This window comes from Notechis scutatus, chromosome 2 (assembly GCF_049901735.1).
Source record: "Notechis scutatus isolate UNSWTSFEM ecotype Mainland chromosome 2, rNotScu1.2, whole genome shotgun sequence".
NCBI lineage: Eukaryota > Metazoa > Chordata > Lepidosauria > Squamata > Elapidae > Notechis > Notechis scutatus.
In genome coordinates this window covers 4,511,509-4,526,624 of record NC_142010.1, presented here as the reverse complement: position 1 = coordinate 4,526,624, position 15,116 = coordinate 4,511,509, and the positions used below count along the sequence as shown (strand labels likewise).

Sequence of the window (15,116 nt, the reverse complement as noted above, 5' to 3'; positions counted from 1 at the left end):
AGACTATCGGGTTTATAAATCTTTCCTGTTCCTCAGTTAACAAATTAATGGTGCAATGGTCCTGTAAAAGTAAGCTCACATCCAGGTAAGGATAAAGCATCTCTACCTAACAAATTTATACCTGCTTCAGGTACCAATTAAACATTCAGTTTTATTTCACATTGTCCTCTTTTTAAATACATATTCTCAACAATAGGGACATTAAAAGGTTCTCCTTTTACACCAGATATCGTTAAAGTTTTCCCTATCTGTGTAATACTTCTAGGTAATCTAAACAATGAAGGTGCAGCTGCACCATCTCTTGGTAACCACCTCGTTCTCATGGCCTTTTCTTTCTGTTATGTCCATCTGGGTATTTTTGTAACACAATAGCTCATTAACCAGTTCCGCTTTGGTCAGGATGACCTAGGATCTTTTTCAAATATCTGTATGCCAAAAATTACAGTCCCATATTCTAGCGCAAACAACTGACATTTGCTTCAGAACATAACAAGTTAGAGAACATAACATGTTTATTACATATAGTTATATAACTGTCCAGTAATCATTGCATAGTTCAAATAATCGGATAAATAGGATTTTCCTTCTGTTCCACATTTTCACAGGTGTAACTCTTAATATGTAATTCTTACATATGACAGGTTCTTTCTTACAATCTGAAGAGTCCAAGGATCACTGTAAGCGATTGCAATAACAAATCCATTTTTGCTTCTGTCTCTAAATGCTTGGTTTTCTTCTGAAGTGAGGATTTCCCACACAAAAACCTCCCTTCTATACATTGTTCTTAAAATGTGGGTATTCCTTAAGGAAAAAAAATATGTGGTAAATTGCAATAAATGAATGTACATCTCTAGCACAAGCAGAAATCAAAATCTGGAGCAATGGTCACCTAATAGGACAGTATGGTTTTGTACTTGCTATGTAATGCCCTGGAAAGACAGTTCTAAAAAAATGAGATCTATATTTTGATTTTTGCAGTTAGCTGCTCCTTTGTATTCAGCTCACACCTTAGCAAAATAATGTAGCACTTGGGGAAAAAGATGCAACCCAACAGCCCAGCACTAGAGGCCAAGATGGAGAAGACCTGCACAGCCACCATGTACTTGCCCTTGGTGCTCAGGTAGGTGGGCACAAAGGAGACCCAAACACTACAGAAAACCAGCATGCTGAAGGTGATCAGCTTGGCTTCGTTGAAAGCCCCAGGCAGCCTCCGGGCCAGGAAAGCCACTGTGAAGCAAACAAGAGCCAGGAAACCCATATAACCCAGGGCAGAGTAAAACATGATAACAGGTCCTTCATTGCATTGCAGGATAATCTCTTCAGGTTGTGAGTGCTTGTCAGTGTCAGGGAAAGGAGGAAAGATTCCCAGCCAGATGGAGCAAATCAGAACTTGCACAGCAGAGGAAACAAGAACAAGAGCATTGGCCAGTGTCTTCCCAAGCCATCTCCTCACACTGTTTCCTGGCTTTGTTGCCAAGAAGGCCAGCACCACTGTGATGGTTTTGGCTAAGAGGGAAGAGACAGCCACTGAGAAAATGATACTGAAGGCTGATTGTCGGAGAAGACAGGTAACTTTCCTTGGCTGGCCAATGAAGAGAAAGCTAGTGAGAAAAGAAAGGAGGAGTGATGTGAGTAGAATGTAGGAGAGATCCCGGTTGTTGGCTTTGACTATTGGAGTTTCATGGTATTTAATGAAAATTGCTAACACAAAGGCTGTGATGAATGACAAAAATAGAGCAAAGGAAGCCAGGATGATTCCCAAATACTCTCCACATGACAAGAAGGTGATAAACTTTGGCAGACAGTGATCTCGGTGTTCATTTGGATGCTGATCTTCCAAACATCTGGTGCAGTAGACTGCATCTGTAATGAAGGAGAAGATTTCCCTTATTTATCCTTAGTAATCCCACAGTGTAGTAAAAGGAAGCCCTGTTCCATCACAGAAAGTGCAGTAATGGGTAAAATAACAGGGCCACTAAAAATAAATTTTACATTGTGAAATCACACATAAGAGGATAGTGTAGGGAGTGAGAAAGAGAAGATTGTGTTGATATAAATTTGCATTATGCCAGTAACTGTTCTCTGCCCGTCCATATTTTAAAAATTCCCCTTCACACTGTTCTTTTAAAAAAGTAATGATCATCTGAATTATATTCAAGCTTGTTTCAATAGGTCAAAATTATTACTTGAGTGTTTCCCACCTCTAAATGCTTATTTTGGCTCAAATTTATCCATTCTTCAATTGTTCCCAATGAAACTTCAAACTCTGCCAAGGCAGAATATTGACTGGTATACATCTGTGACAAGTATTCCTTTGTTTCATATTTATTAACTTGCTTCAATAAAGCCACTTGTCCAAAAAAAAAAAACAAAAAAACAATAACTACAATGGTTCAATGAGCATTTCTTATCTTGATGGAAAAGTCCCTTGGTCCCTTGGTCTTTGTCAATTGGTTCCACAAGAGATCTTGATTGAAAAACAATAAAGATGTTTTGAATTTCACATGCTGTATTTTGACCAAGAGATATAATCATTTTCATGCAGTCTTTCTCTGGGACCTGAACCAGGGGTGGGATTCTACAGGTTCTCACCTATTCGCTAGAACTGGTTGTTAACTTTCTAAGCAGTTCGGAGAACCGGTTGTTGGAAGAAATTTCCTTTTGTTTTTTTCCACCCTTCTTGCATTCTTGGTAGTATGCCTAGACATACTGTCTCCAAAGGAGTTTTTTTTTTTCTTTGCTGGTACTTTCTTAAAGGGGAAGGGTTGTTTTAAGCGTTTTACATTGCTGTTGGGAGGAAATACTCCCCTGTTGGAGTTAGCACTAATTGAATAATGAAGCAGAGCTGCCAGAAAGAAGCTTTTAATGACAAGGAACCAAGATGAGTGACATTCAGCAAGGCTTCTTGGCTAGCTAGAAAGATTGACATTCAAACGTGAGTTTACATACCCTTTTTGAGTTTTGGTCTAAAACTGGTGACCATTCAAAGTTACAATGGCACTGAAAAAAGTGACTTATGACCATTGTTCATACTTACGAATGTTGCAGCATCCCCACTGTCATGAGAGGCCAGGCGAGGAGATGCCCCCCTTGATGTGAGTGATGTTGAGTTGGCCACGCCCACCCAGTCACATGATCAGCAAGCCATGCCCTCCAACTAAACCATGCCCACAGAACTAGTTGTTAAAAAAATTAAATCCCTCCTGACCTGAATATACATTTTAAGGGTTCCTCCAGAACAAAATGTCTGAGAAAAGCAAAAGCAGGTGATTATTGTTAGCCTTTTGGTAGCAATTATTGGTATTGACCAGTCAATATGTGAACCAACTGTTGACTAAATTCTTTTGAAAGACCAGAAGAATAAGTAGGATGCATAACAAACAAAAGTGATAGTAAGATTATTTCAAAAGTTCAATAAAGAGAAAGGGTGGAAAAGAAGAAAAAATTATAATATGGATAGAAATTATCTACCATATCATCTATTTATCTATTTATCTCTATCATTGTATTCATTTTTATTTTATTTATTTGATTTGTCAATTGCTTACAAGATAATAGGTATAGGTATAAAAATGAGTAAGAATACAGGAAATAGATATGAATAAATGGGGACAATAGGACAGGGATGGTAGGCACGATGGTGCACTTATGCACCATCTATCTATCTATTTATCATGTATCTATCATCTTTCTATCATTTGTCTATTTATCTATCTATCTTCTGTCTATCTATCTATCTATCTATCTATCATCTGTCTATCTATCTATCTATCTATCTATCTATCTATCTATCTATATCTATTTCCACCTTCATCACAAGTATAAACAATTTTAGTAACTTGTCACCTTGCCCTAAACTACAAAAAATGATCTCTTCTTTCCATAGCTATCTATTTTAACCTAGATCAAATAAACTAATGTTACATTTCTGTTTTTCCTTTTAACAATCTTGGTTCAAAAACAGCCTTCAGTATTTCAATTGTGAAATCTCAGGTCCAAATAACCAATAGAGCAATTTATTCAAGACAAGGGAAGTAAATCTGTTACTATGTTTGATATTTGCCCTATGCCAGGAAGAGATATATCTCTCTGCATTTGAATGTGGCCTATTGTTAGATACCTTCTGAGGATAGCTCTAAAACTAAGAGAGTGTTTGCTACATTTCAAGGGCGGTTCTAGTTCAGTAAAATGGCTTTTAATTGTAATGAAGCTCCTGCAACCATTCAGAAATGTGCAGATAGAATTCTTGCAGGCCAGGAAATGTGCCGTTAAAAGTATCTGGACAATGCCATTTTTATAGCAATATTTTGGAAGACTGTGATAGCAATTAAGCCCTTTTTTCCAGGCTACCGGAGGTGATGAAAAAGCTGCTCTTGCATGAATTCATGGCAGTGGGCATGTGTTGGTAGCCATCAGGCCCTGAGAAATTCATGATTGCCTTGAATGAGTTGGAGACACAAGCAACATTCATGCTCTCTTGCCTTCCAGTTGTGTACTGAAGCTTCTTTTTGGAGCCAGTTGCACGGACCCAATATGACCCTGAAAAAAAGAGTTTTCATACCACTTAATGGGCAATAGTTATAGATTACTGATCTGCTGCCATGTCACAAAAAGTCCCAGATTGTCTTCCTGTATAATTTCTTCTTCCTTGATTTGAAATAATTGCTGAATGCACAACATACTTTCCAAACGGTTTGCATTTACAGTGATGGGATTCAGCTGGTTCCCGCCGGTTCAGGCGAACTGGTTGTTAACACCACCCGACCACCCTGGCTATCAAAGTGGATCCTGGGTACTGCGCTGCAATGGAGAAACAGGTAATGGAGTGGCTGGCGTGAGGGAAGAAGGAGGCCGCTTTCCCTCTTTCTTCTCCTTGCTCCTCCTCCTTCCCTCATGCTGGCCACTCTGTTTCCTGTTTCTGCATTATAGCACAGTTCTTGGGATCCACTTTGAAAGTCGGGGGAGATTTAATTTAACAACGGTTCACCCAGGGTCAGATTGGCCATTGCGAGAGGGATGGGCCATGCCTCCCATGACAGCCAATATGACCCTGGGTGAATTATTTGAACCCTACCACTGATTTGCAATCATTTTCAACAGCTTGTTCTCCTTCCTGAGCCACTCACCTTCCTGAGTGGAGATGGCTCCCCTTCGCACAAGGAATGCAGTCATAGCAGCAAATTGGCCGTCCTCTCTGAATCACTTTCAGGAACCCAGGATGGCATCTTTCCACGCATCTGGAGGGTGGCAGGCTCTAAGCAGCAAAGCAAGAAAAATAGACTGCTTTTACTAACTGGGAATAGGGCTGTTGCTGAGAGTGAGTGGTAAAAATGTAATGGAATATAGACTTCCAGAAATATATTTATTTTTATCATTCACATGTTGAAAACTGCCATATCCATGGCAAGTATTGCATTGTACGGGGTCATTGATGATGTTATCTAGTTTGAGCAATGACATCTCTGCAAGAAAAGAACCATGTTCTTAGAGCACCAAGGACCCCACATTTTGAGTTGTTTCAAAATGAGAAAACTGGCCTGATTGGTTCAAGATTGACTCAGCCTTCCATCCTTCTGAAGTGGGCAAAATGAGGACCCAGATTGTTGAGGACCATGGGCCAACTCTGTAAACAGCTTAGAGAGGGGCTGTGAAGCACTGTGAAGTGCTAGTGCTATTTTGAGTCATTTTGAAATTATATGATGGAAAATAAACCTAATAAATAAATAAAACTTCAACCCTGAACTACAAACATTCTTTTATCAGTATTGTGATGATGTTGATGGTATCCACACATCAGTGATGTTCAATTCTTGGTGGCTCTATGGGCTAGGTCAGTGGGGGGATTCAAAAAAATTTAATACCAGTTCTGTGGCCGTGGCTTGGTGGGTGTAACTTGGTGGGCGTGGCAGAGGAAGGATATTGTAAAATCTCCATTCTCTCCCTACTCCTGGGGGAAGGTTACTGCAAAATCCTATTCTCTTCCCACCCCACTAACCTGCTTTCCAGCTCTGTTCTCCTGTGCAGGGCAACCAAAGAAGACCCAGCCGATCAGCTGGGACTTGGGAGGCAGAGAATAGATGGGAGCGGGGCCAGTCAGAGTTGATATTTGCTGGTTCTCCGAACTACTCAAAATTTCCACTACTGGTTCTCCAGAACCTGCTGAATACTACCTCTGGCTAGGTCTCTCCATATCTTCTGATTTTGCACTATTTATCACTATTGTACAGTATCTCAAAGCCCATTGAGACAACAATACTGAGAAAGGATCAGAAGATCCTTGTAGGAGAAAGGAAGTGACATGGAACGACTTCTTTTCCTCACCTGGTTGAGCCATTTGGGCCACATTATGGCTTCTTTGTCAATCTTGAATAAGGGCTCCGAGGAATCTTGCCTTGCTATGCTTCCAAATTTCACACTGACAACAGACTTATTGGAAAACTTGACCCAATTCACAATGTCCAAATCAGCTGCTAGTTCACCATTCTCATTCAAATATACTCCGTCAATAGAAGCGTTGTAAAACTGAGAGTCTTGCAAGAAAGGGTGAAACTGGAACAGCAGAGAAGAGAATCTGCCTTTAGTCAAGATGGACATCGAATGTCTACTGAGCAGTCCTATAAACTCTGAAATAGTTGCTTTTACTTGATCTTGTTGTGAGATGATGAGAATGATATATTTTCAACTGGTTTCCTCTCTTACAAACTTAATGGTCTCAGGACTTCAGAAATGAGATCCACAGGCTTCTCCCAACATAGTGTCTATTACCCTGTGTCAGGGGTGGGATTCAAATTTCTTAACAACCGGTTCTATGGTGTGGCTTGGTCATGTGACTGGGAACTCAACATCGCTCACATCAAGGGGCGCTTCTCCTCGCCTGGCCTCTCATGACAGTGGGGATGCTGCAATGTTCGTAAGTGTGAAAAATGGTCATAAGTCACTTTTTTCAGTGCCATTGCAACTTTGAATGGTCACCAGTTTTAGACCAAATCACAAAAAGAGTATGTAAACTCACGTTTGAATGTCAATCTTTCTAGCTAGCCAAGAAGTCTTGCTGAATGTCACTCATCTTGGTTTCTTGTCATTAAAAGCTTCTTTCTAGCAGCTCTGCTTCATTATTCAATTAGTGCTAACTCCAACAGGGGAGTATTTCCTCCCAACAGCAATGTAAAAAGCTTAAAACAACCCTTCCCCTTTAAGAAAGTACCAGCAAAGAAAAAAAAAACCCCTTTGGAGACTGTAAGTCTAGGCATACTACCAAGAATGCAAGAAAGGTAGAAAAAAACAAAAGGAGACAACCGGTTCTCCGAACTGCTTAGAAAGTTAACAACCAGTTCTAGCGAATAGGTGAGAACCTGTAGAATCCCAACCCTGGTTCAGGTCCCAGAGAAAGACTGCATGAAAATGATTATATCTCTTGGTCAAAATACAGCATGTGAAATTCAAAACATGTTTATTGTTTTTCAATCAAGATCTCTTGTGGAACCAATTGACAAAGACTATCACCAAGGGACTTTTCCATCAAGATCAGAAATGCTCATTGAACCATTGTAGTTATTGTTGGTTTTTTTTGTTTTTTGTTTGGACAAGTGGCTTTATTGAAGCAAGTTAATAAATAGGGACCAAAGGAATACTTGTCACAGATGTATACCTGTCAATATTCTGCCTTGGCAGAGTTTGAAGTTTCATTGGGAACAATTGAAGAATTGATAAATTTGAGCCAAAATAAGCATTTAGAGGTGGGAAACACTCAAGTAATAATTTTGACCTATTGAAACAAGCTTGAATATAATTCAGATGATCATTACTTTTTTAAAAGAACAGTGTGAAGGGGAATTTTTAAAATATGGACGGGCAGAGAACAGTTACTGGCATAATGCAAATTTATATCAACACAATCTTCTCTTTCTCACTCTCTACACTATCTTCTTATGTGTGATTCCACAATGTCTAATTTATTTTTAGTGGCCCTGTTATTTTACCCATTACAGCACTTTCTGTGATGGAACAGGGCTTCCTTTTACTACACTGTGGGATTACTAAGGATAAATAAGGGAAATCTTCTCCTTCATTACAGATGCAGTCTACTGCACCAGATGTTTGGAAGATCACCATCCAAATGCAAGGCAAGATCACTGTCTACCAAAGTATATCACCTTCTTGTCATATGGAGAATATTTGGGAATCATCCTGGTTGTCTTTGCTCTATTTTTGTCATTCATCACAGCCTTTGTGTTAGCAATTTTCATTAAATACCATGAAACTCCAATAGTCAAAGCCAACAACCGGGATCTCTCCTACATTCTACTCACATCACTCCTCCTCTCATTTCTCACCAGCTTCCTCTTCATTGGCAGGCCAAAGAAAGCTACCTGTCTTCTCCGACAAACAGCCTTCTTCATTGTTTTCTCAGTGGCCGTCTCTTCCCTCTTAGCCAAAACCATCACAGTGGTGCTGGCCTTCTTGGCAACAAAGCCAGGAAACAGTGTGAGGAGATGGCTTGGGAAGACACTGGCCAATGCTCTTGTTCTTGTTTCCTCTGCTGTGCAAGTTCTGATTTGCTCCATCTGGCTGGGAATCTTTCCTCCCTTCCCTGACAATGACAAGCACTCACACCCTGAAGAGATTATCCTGCAATGCAATGAAGGACCTGTTATCATGTTTTACTCTGCCCTGGGTTATATGGGTTTCCTGGCTCTTGTTTGCTTCACAGTGGCTTTCCTGGCCCGGAGGCTGCCTGGGGCTTTCAATGAAGCCAAGCTGATCACCTTCAGTATGCTGGTTTTCTGTAGTGTTTGGGTCTCCTTTGTGCCCACCTACCTGAGCACCAAGGGAAAGTACATGGTTGCTGTGCAGGTCTTCTCCATCTTGGCCTCTAGTGCTGGGCTGTTGGGTTGCATCTTTTTCCCCAAGTGCTACATTATTTTGCTAAGGTGTGAGCTGAATACAAAGGAGCAGCTAACTGCAAAAATCAAAATATAGATCTCATTTTTTTAGAACTGTCTTTCCAGGGCATTACATAACAAGTACAAAACCATACTGTCCTATTAGGTGACCATTGCTCCAGAATTTGATTTCTGCTTGTGCTAGAGATGTATTGCAATTCACCATACTTTTTTCCTTAAGGAATACCCACATTTTAAAAACAATGTATAGAAGGCAGGTTTTTGTGGAGAAAATCCTCACTTCAGAAGAAAACCAAGCATTTGGATACAGAAGCAAAAATGGATTTGTTATTACAATCATTTACAGTGATGCTTGGACTCTTCAGATTGTAAGAGGGAACCCTAGCAGATTAGCTCTCTTGTTACATACTTTCAATTTATATTTTTGAAACAGAAAAATAAACAACAAAATATTGTGACCCTTCGTCTGGAATGCTTGGATAAACTATTGAACTGATCTCTTTGTTATTTTTCACACTTGCATTATCCTTCTTGACATGTTTATATCCCAATCTTTTGTTACTCCATTCCATTTTTCTTCCCTAGAAAGACAGCTGTCCAGTTTATGTTAACTGTCTCTGCACACCAAGGTCACAGCATTAGCTTCTAGGTTAAACAAACATGCTGCAGTCTCTAAGCCACCCATTGCTTATACCTGTCATTGGGCCTGACTTTTATTTTGCAGCTGCTTGCATGCCTTTCTTTTTTAAAACAAATATTTTTTTAGTAAGAGTGTTTACATGAATGAAAGATAAATACAGAAACATACAAACAAGAGAGAGAGAAAAATGGAAAGTAGAAAATAAAAAGTGCAGAAAACAATAGAGCTAAAGAAAAGGCAGGAAAAAGAGATAAAAGGTGATGTCTGCCTTTCTTTACAGCAGTTACAAACCAAACACATTATCCTGCCTCCCTCCTTAGTAATACAACCCTTTATTCAGTCCCCTTTCGATCATCAAACCCAGAAATTATTTCATTTTTATCCATTTTCAGCAAAAAGATAAAAAAATGTTTCCCTTCTTCTAATTTTCCAGAAGAATGTTAAGACTGGCTCTACCAATTATCGTGGAGGGTCTAAGAGTGTTACTCAATCCAAGAGGTGGCTGGTGGCTTGAGGGTCTTCTCCTTTTTATTTTTATTTTTTAATTTATTTTTAGCCTGTAAATTTTAGCTTTGTTCTGAATTCTGTTTATGCTTTTAATCATGTGCTTATATTGTTGTTATATGTTGTTATAAACCACCCAGTGTTACTTAGGTGAGGGGGTGGTATAGAAATAAAAGAAATAAATTCTGGTTTTATTCCTGACAAAACAAGTCAGTTTTTCCACCTCTGCTAGTTCTGACATCTTTACCATTGTAGAAATTAAGGAGAAATTAATTAAAGAGAGAACCAGCCTAGAACTAAGGAGAAATTCCCTGATAGTTAGAACAATTAATCAGTGAAATTACTTGCTTCCATGCTGGAGTTTTTTTAAGAGACTGGACAGTCACTTGTCTGAAATGATATAGGGTTTCCTGCTTAAGCAGAGGGCTGGACTAGAAGACTTCCAGTGTCTCTTCCAACTCTGTTATTCTATTATACAGAATACTGATCAACGGTAGTTCGAACATATACTGAGAAGATCCCCAAATGTGAAGAAGAAATTGCTTTACAGCTAATAAGGGAAGGAGATATATACATTATTCTAAATCGGTGTTTCCCAAGCTCAGCAATTTTAGATTTGTAAGTCCACATATATTAAAATTTCTGAAGCTGAGAAACTGCTCTAAATATAAGGATATTACAGTAACATTTGAAATGTAGCATAGCTGCTTTGATATACAAGAGGCACCAAGAATCTGTTATATGAACAAGGTGCAACTTCTATTTAGCTGCAGAAGGAGTAGAGGTAAGATGGCAATTACTACACACACTTGAACCTATTTATTCCCACTGAATGAATAAATTCTATTGGCATTTGGGATCATCGATACAACATTGGCAGAGAGAATTATCTGAAGGTAAGAAGGTCAGCCTATAAATTTTATAAATAAATGAAAAATAAAAATTGGCTTTGCTGTAAAAAAAATCTTATCATTAAATGGACAATTAAGAAGATAGAATATAGGGTAAAAGTTTAATGTTAAATTAAAAAACCTATGTTGGTATTTATTCCACCACTCATGATCAGGCCAAAGCACATTCATTCCAAATGCATTTGAAATGATTATAAACTACCCCATCCTTGCTAGAAACTGTACAATGACTAGTACAGATTTTGTGTATAGTTCTGTAGGGAACACTGACAGAAAATTTCTGTTCTCCCTCACAATGGTCATTTGCTTGTTTATTTATTTATTTTAAAATATTTCTCAGGAGCCAGGAAAATTAGGAGTTTCAGACAGCTCAAATGGGTATAAAGATTTATTGTAAGCTGAAGCTGTATACAAAAATCTAGCCAACTAATAGTAAAGGGAAATTCACAGGAGTTAAGGATAGAAAGGAATTCAATGCTGGACTTAGATCTCTTGGAGGTGAGCAGGAAGTGGTGACTTACGATATGTTTGACCCCTCCCTTGGGCTCAGCCTGATCATCTCCTACATTATATAGCTGTTCATATTGCAGTAGAGTAGTGCTCAAAATAGTACAAACAGAAAACCCCAAACCATGAAATAAAAATAAAAACTATTAAAAAATTCTATAAACGTTCATGGTATACCACAGCAGCAATATTGCTAGCTATAGCTCTATGTTACTGGCATCCATGAGGTGATTTATTTTACTTTCATGGTTAGCTGATCCTTTATATTCAGCTCCAGCCTCAGCAAAATAACGTAGCACTTGGAGAAAAAGATGCAGCCCAGCACTAGATGTCAAGATGGAGAAGACCTGCACAGCCACCATATACTTGCCCTTGGTGCTCAGATAGGTGGGCACAAAAGAGATCCAAACACTACAGAAAACCAGCATGCTGAAGGTGATCAGCTTGGCTTTGTTGAAGGCTGCAGGTAGTCTTGGGGCTAGGAAAGCATCTGTGAAGCAGACAACAGCAAGGAAGCCCATGTAGCCAAGGGCAGAGTAAAACATGGTAACCAAACCTTCATTGCACTGCACTACAATCTCTCCAGCCTGGGAATGCATATCCAAGTCAGGGAAGGGGGGAGTGGTGCCCAACCAGATAGCGCAGATCATAATTTGGACAACAGAACAAGAAAGAACAATGGAATTGCCCAAAGACCTCCTCAGCCATCTCCTCACGCTATTGCCTGGCTTGGTGGCTAGGAAGGCCAGCACCACCATGATGATTTTGGCCAAGAGAGAAGAGATGGCCACTGAAAAAAATGATGTTGAAGGCTGCTTGTCGCAGAAGGCAGGTGGATCTTCTTGGCTGGCCAATGAAGAGGAAGGAAGACAAGAAGGAAAGCAAGAGGGAGCCAAGGAGAATGTAGGAGAAAGCTTGAATGTTAGCCTTGACTATTGGAGTTTCTACAAATTTGATGAAGATTCCCAACACAAATCCAGTGGTTAAGGAAAGGAATAAGGCAAAAGCAGCTAAGGTGATGCCCAAATCTCCTTCATAAGAAAGGAAGGTTTCAAGTTTGGAAATGCATTGATTGCTGTCCTTATTTGGATATTGGTCTTTATTGCACTTTTCAGCATCTGAAAGAGTTAGGTTTTAGATTTGAACCATGTTACAGTATGGTTTTTTCCACACCATTTAATAATTTATAACGATTGATAGCAAAAGTCAGGGGAAAAAACACAGCTGATTGTATGGAGGGGAGAAAAATTCAGTATAATAATATTCATCCCATGCCCCAATCACCAACATTGACCCTACTGCCTCTCTCCTCCTTTGTCCTCAACAGCTATGATTTTCAAATAGCAATAACAATAATACTTAGACTTATATACCGCTTCATAGTGCTTTACAGCCCTTTCTAAACAGTTTACAGAGTCAGCATATTGCCCCCAACAATCTGGCTCCTCATTTTACCAACCTCAGAAGGATGGTGTCAACTTCAAAACGAGCCTGGAAGAAGTCATTTTCCTGTTCCTTAGTTGCCACATAGAGAGGGAAGGGTGTGGAAGGTGGTTGGAATGCTTTACTAGACAAAACAGAGAGCTTTCTTGTGGGAACTAAGGCAGGGGTGGGTTTCTACTCGTTCTGTCCACCTCTGTAGAACCGGTAGCTCTGAAGAGCAGCAGACATAGAACCGGTTCTGTATCTGCTGCTGTTTTGGCCCACCCGCCCACCCGGGTTGTTACCTGATCTTTATTTCCTGCTTTTTCAACTTCAGCTGCTGTGAAAGGCACAGCTGCAGTTTAAAAAGCAGGAAAAAAGTACTTTTTAAAAGGCTGCTTCTCAGCACGCAGTGCTGCTCAGCTGTCTAGGCACCAAGCTGATGACGATTTACAGGCATGTGCGCAGCATGCAGGCAAGCACATCGTAAATCACCGAACCTCATAAATTACCGAACCGGTAGTTAACCCTGTCGGATCCCATCCCTGAACTAAGGTTATCTCTACTCATAATGGATAAGGTTGGGGAAGGAGTGCCTGGAGACCCCATCAATTAATCTAAAGGGCCAACATGACTTGTGACACTCCTGCTTTTTCCTAAGAAAGCTTCTGGATTTCTGTGCATGAAGAGGACAGGGCAGTTGTTTTAACCTTTTGCTTCCTCTGAGGATCTACATCTACCAGCTTTGGTGCTATTATCTCCATAGTAATAACCTCATCTTGAATTTTATATACAAAATGTCAACAGGAATTAATTAACCCAAAAAGCTGCCCTCCTTCCTGACACACAACCAGGTAAACCTGTGGTATTTTGAAGATGCCCAAAATGGTTGAAATCTGGATGGAAATATCAGCATCATTTCAAGGACAGTCAAGAGGTTTTCTTCCCTTCCACAACTATAGTTTGGAACATTTGCCTCCCCAGTAGAAACTAGATTTAGCAGACCATCTGAAGTCATCCTAGTGTCATAATAGTGGTAGATATTGTAACCCAGAGTGATGTTGTAGAGAAGCCTGGGGTCTTGATTGATCTCCTGAATGGCAAAGAGGAAGGAGAGAATTTTCCAGAACATCATGGATCCTTTCCTGCAAATATATGTTTACAGAGTATCCTATAATTTATTTAATTTGTGCTTTTCAGTCTTCAAATTGTTTTCCATGTAAAGTTGACACTAATCCAGAGTCAGAGTTCAAACCCAAGTGTCAACTAAAATTTAATGCTTTGGTCTATTGATGGTCTTCTAACCATGTTCAGGGGCTGTTTTACAAAAAAATAATAATCCTATGAATGAATGACTATGCTCCTTATCTGCTCAATCACTGAAGCTTTCTTAGCAAATTATGCTGCAAAACTACAAAAAAGACAGTCCAATATGCCATAGAGCAAAAGGTACCATAGGAAAATTAGGAAATAAAATCCAAAATATCCTTAGATAGCAATCATTTGAATGGAAGAAGTAAAGAAGTTGAGTGTGTAGAGGTAAAGTTGCTAGACTGGCAATGGGAAACCCAGCTCCTAAACTACTTCTTGAAGCTCCCTGGAGGTCATTGGGCCAATGATTTTGATGGCCCTCATAAGAATAAAAGAATTAAAATCAAGGATTTTATGCCAGGCTTTGCTAATATACTTTGTCTGTTTAGACCAGTGGTGCAAACAATGGCCCCTTTATGACCTGTGGACTTCAACTCCCAGAATTTCTGAGCCAGCCATGCTCAGGAATTCTGGGAATTGAAGTCCACAGGTCAGAGAGGGTCCATAGTTCCCCACCACTGGTTTTGACAAAGGAAAGGAAGTATTTAATTGGGACTGCAGAAGAAAATTGCATTGACACAGCTTCAAAATCATTGCCAGGAAAACTGACTTCCCAGGTTTACTGGAAACATACTGGAGAAAAATAGCTTTGGGGTGCATTATTTTTGTACTTTAAACTGATTTTTTTCAATTTTATAACATTTTATATTTACAGATAATATATAATTTAATAAGGATTTATTAAATTTATTAAATATATAAGACCATACACCAGAATAATATACATGTATGACTCTAATTTTGTCACTTGTATCCTCATGATTTATATTGACTGTTTCCTAGTATGATTTGATCAGGGGTGGGATTCAATTTTTTTAACAACCGGTTCTGTGGGCATGGCTTAGTTGGTGGGCGTGG

General features: G+C 39.4%; 1 pseudogene; it reads right to left on the bottom strand.

Annotated features, from left to right (window-relative positions):
- Nucleotides 1-958: 958 nt before the first annotated feature.
- LOC148131633 (vomeronasal type-2 receptor 26-like) lies at nucleotides 959-8,186 on the bottom strand (annotated as a pseudogene).
- Nucleotides 8,187-15,116: the final 6,930 nt, after the last annotated feature.